We start from the raw sequence: 4720 nt of genomic DNA on the forward strand, positions 1-4720 counted from the left end.
TTGAGCCTGGGACAGGGTTAGGTTAAAACCACTGTGCAGCGTCGTCGTTATCCGGAACATTAACATGCAGCGGGACTATATGACATCACATATAGGCACATTTCAAACGACTCAGTTCAGTGAGGGTGAATATTGTGAGAGGAGAATTGGAAGAATGCACCAATATGAGAATTTTGAGACATAGATCATATTAATATAAGTTCACATAGCTAGGAAACAATGCTAAACACTCAAAAAGGCCATTTATAAGATAGTTCCCCTTTAACACCCACTCTACTCACTTTATCACTTTAACACACTTTATATTTATTAACAAAGAGATTTGCACTACAATTCATACCTCATTGCACCGTACCCTAAGTTGTACCTGATCCCATTTCTGCATTGTATACTGTATTGTACTGTAACTCACTGTTACTTTTTTTTACCCTGTATTGTATATTGTATATATGTATATTGATTGACTGAACACTTTATGTTTACGTACTCTTGACTTTGTCTATTTTATACTTTTATCTATTTTATCTATAGCACACTCAGGAGCTCATACAGAAAAAAGCATTTCATGGGAAAGTATTCTGTATTTTACTATGACAACTATTAAAGAACTTGAAACGTGGGTTGTGCTGAGAAAGGGCTCTATGTCATCAATGGGTAGGAATTACAGCCTAGTTCCCAAAATTCTGAACTAACCCTTTAATGTCCCAGGAATACTATACAGATACAGGCTATACTACCCTCTCTCTCTCTCTCTCTCTCTCTCTCTCTCTCTCTCTCTCTCTCTCTCTCTCCTCTCTCTCCTCCTCTCTCTCTCTCCTCTCTCTCTCTCTCTCTCTCTCTCTCTCTCTCTCTCTCTCTCTCTCTCTCTCTCTCTCTCTCTCTCTCTCTCTCTCTCTCTCTGTCTCTCTCTCTCTCTCTGTCTCCCCTCTTCTCTCTCTCTCTCTATCTCTCTCTCCCCCCCTCCCTCTCTCTCTCTCTCTCTCTCTCTCTCTCTCTCTCTCTCTCTCTCTCTCTCTCTCTCTCTCTCCTCTCTCTCTGTACCTCTCTCTCTCTCTCTCTCTCTCTCTCTCTGTCTCTCTCTCTCTCTCTCTCTCTACCTCTCTCTCTTTCTCTCTCTCTCTGTCTCTCTCTACCTCAGAGAGAGCTTCTGTCATTTCAAGTCTCGACATGAGTGTGTATAGTTCCCCCAAGGTAAACACATCTGCCCTGTGTGTGTGTGTGTGTGTGTGTGTGTGTGTGTGTGTGTGTGTGTGTGTGCGTGTGTGTGTGTGTGTGTGTGTGTGTGTGTGTGTGTGTGTGTGTGTGTGTGTGTGTGTGTGTGTGTGTGTGTGTGTGTGTGTGTGTGTGTGTGTGTGTGAATCAGAACAGCCCTGACAGTCAGGAGAAAAGCCAATAGTGGAGGAGAGCCACAGATCTAATGTCAACATCACAGAGTCAACAAGTCCTGTAAATCCTCATCATTATTTCTTCAAATCAGAAACTAAATGAAACATAACATCGAGTCGTGTCTCTGGACCGCGGCTCAGTGGAGACGTACAAATATAACTAAATATACACTCAGAGTCCCAAAGGAACCGTAGAGAAACAATGTTTTTCTTTCTTTCTTCTAAACCACATTTTAAAAACATTCAAGTTTGTTAGCATCGTGTATGTTTTTTATTTTACCCTGATACTAGAATTGTACATCGAAACCAATAAAAAGCTAATAAAATACCTGTAGAAAGTGAATGGAGGGCGTGGTGTTGATACAAACACCGCCTGTACAGTACACCCTGAATACACACTGATTATACAACGGCATGCACATTTCTCGATTCTGATTGGCTGAAACAGTCAAGTTACACGTGGGTATTTGTAATACCCCACGCTCTTGGTCCCAGGACCCGCCCACAACCGCATTACTATCACTTAACCAGTTGGAAACAAGGCGGACAATAGCAATCAATCAATCAATCGCTAATTTTATTAGAAGGGGAAAAAAACTTTTTTAAATTTGTTTGACCTACTTTCCATAGAAGCATCTAAGAATGAAGTTCTATAGAAAGTAGGTTCAAAACAAAAGAAAAGTTGGATGTCTTAGTTTGTTGGATGTCTAGTTGAAAGACAGTTGGATGTGTTAGTTTGTTGGATGTCTTAGTTGAAAGACAGTTGGATGTGTTAGTTTGTTGGATGTCTTAGTTGAGAGACAGTTGGATGTGTTAGTTTGTTGGATGTCTTAGTTGAGAGACAGTGAGAACAGTTGGATGCACTTCCGAACTGCTTCCACATGGAGGCAACTTCTCTTTTATTTTTTTGGGAACTACTTTTTCTGCGGATGGTTTTTTCCAATAAATCTTCAATTAATGTGTGTTTATTGTATAGCAATAAGGTTGGATGAATGCGCCAGTTGTATAAAAGCTGTGCACGTGCAGTCGTGGGTTGTGAGAATTAGACCATGACTAGGGGGTCTAACGACCACCCCTAGGCATGGTCTAATTCTCACAACCCACTCCTGCGCGTGATACACTGAATACACACTGAATCTCTAGCAGGGTTTGTCATGATCAGTGGGTTGGAAATCCGTACCCTGAGGGAGAGAGAAGCCTGTGTACCACACCCTTCTATCTTTCTTTCTTTCTATCTATCTATCTATCTATCTATCTATCTATCTATCTATCTATCTATCTATCTATCTATCTATCTATCTATCTATCTATCTATCTATCTATCTATCTATCTATCTATCTATCTATCTATCTATCTATCTATCTATCTATCTATCTATCTATCTATCTATCTATCTATCTATCTATCTATCTATCTATCTATCTATCTATCTATCTATCTATCTATCTATCTATCTACCTACCTACCTACCTACCTACCTACCTACCTACCTACCTACCTACCTACCTACCTACCTACCTACCTACCTACCTACCTACCTACCTACCTACCTACCTACCTACCTACCTACCTACCTACCTACCTACCTACCCACCTACCCACCTACCCACCCACCTATCTATGAAATATAAATATGAAATATTATACCAATCTACTATATCTAATCTTGTAAATATTGAAATAGACAGCTATTAGTAGTCGACGGTTCCTAAACTCAACCATTTGTCAGAGATACAAAACAAACACATTTGTTTTAAATCTACTGTTTCATTGGTTGCTGGAAGCAACAGCTATTGGTTTTTAACACTTGCACATTACCTCACTACTAGTTGTTAAAGTCTTTTACCTTTTACTCTGATGCTTCAACCTCCCGGCCGATGTGCTCGTTCAAGCTCCATTATTGCTCCATTTTCTACCTGTTGTCCACTGAGTCTGAGTGTGTGTGTCGTATGTCTCTCTCTCTCTCTCTGAGTGTGTGTGTGTGTGTGTGTGTGTGTGTGTGTGTGTGTGTGTGTGTGTGTGTGTGTGTGCGTGTGTGTGTGTGTGTGTGTGTGTGTGTGTGTGTGTGTGTGTGTGTGTGTGTGTGTGTGTGTGTGTTGATAGGTCCAGAGTGCACGTGGTAACAAGTAAGAGCACCATACAGCAGACTGCAGTAGCTAGTTAATGATCGCTGGACACGTTGAGACAGTGTTGAGAGGGAGTGGCTGCCATCAAACATGACTCACATGGTGTGTGTGTGTGTGTGTGTGTGTGTGTGTGTGTGTGTGTGTGTGTGTGTGCGTGTGTGTGTGTGTGTGTGTGTGTGTGTGTGTGTGTGTGTGTGTGTGTGTGTGTGTGTGTGTGTGTGTGTGTGTGTGTGTGTGTGTGTGCACACCTTGCAGAGAGAGGAAAGGGGAGCGAGAGAGAGAGATGGTAAATGGCTGCTTTTTTATATAGTGAGAGAGAGAGAGAGAGAGAGAGAGAGAGAGAGAGAGAGAGAGAGAGAGAGAGAGAGAGAGAGAGAGAGAGAGAGAGAGAGAGAGAGAGAGAGAGAGAGAGAGAGAGAGAGAAAGCATGACACACGTATGACATGAACAGTAGACATCAAACATACAATCAATGGGCAAAACGGTTAGAATAGGAGTAGCTACAATCGTACAAAACTACAAACAATATCATTAAATCAGTGCGTGCCCCCTTCACAGACTGGCCCGAGCCTATGTACCCTAAACTACCAGATAGAAACCACAAGCCTATATATCCTAAACTACCAAATATAGAAACCACAAGCCTATGTACCCTGAACTAATATATACATTATTGTGGCAGATATCACCCCCCCCCCCCCCCTCTCATGGATATGTGAAGGACGGGAGATATTATTGCCACAGAAGGAGTAGGAACAATTAGGTAGCTGATAGAACACACCTGTGCATCATTAGTTCACCCACATCTCACGCGCACATGCCCCAGACACACACACTACAAATACCCTAGGTTAGTCAGAGGTAAGTTGAGTGGAGGTGAGGTGGGAGTTGTGACATAGAGAGAGAGATTGAGATATTCTGAGTTGTGTGAGGTGAGAGGTAGTGAGAGGAGAGGTGAAGGTGAGAGGTAGTGAGAGGAGAGGTGAAGGTGAGAGGTAGTGAGAGGAGAGGTGAAGGTGAGAGGTAGTGAGAGGAGAGGTGAAGGAGAGAGGTAGTGAGAGGAGAGGTGAAGGTGAGAGGTAGTGAGAGGAGAGGTGAAGGTGAGAGGTAGTGAGAGGAGAGGTGAAGGTGAGAGGTAGTGAGAGGAGAGGTGAAGGTGAGAGGTAGTGAGAGGAGAGGTGAAGGTGAGAGGTAGTGAGAGGAGAGGT

General features: G+C 42.6%; 1 protein-coding gene across 1 annotated transcript in view; it reads right to left on the reverse strand.

The window, feature by feature from the left end:
* Window positions 1-3334, reverse strand: part of LOC311248469 (ras association domain-containing protein 6-like) — a gene marked incomplete at its 3' end in the record, with an annotated part of 28050 nt that extends 24716 nt beyond the window's left edge. Inside the window, exon 1 of the mRNA XM_084339345.1 lies at window positions 3233-3334. The remainder of the gene's footprint in view (window positions 1-3232) is intronic.
* Between the last annotated feature and the right edge of the window lie 1386 nt (window positions 3335-4720).

This window comes from Notolepis coatsorum, assembly GCF_963971535.1.
Source record: "Notolepis coatsorum genome assembly, contig: SCAFFOLD_1004, whole genome shotgun sequence".
Classification (NCBI taxonomy): domain Eukaryota; kingdom Metazoa; phylum Chordata; class Actinopteri; order Aulopiformes; family Paralepididae; genus Notolepis; species Notolepis coatsorum.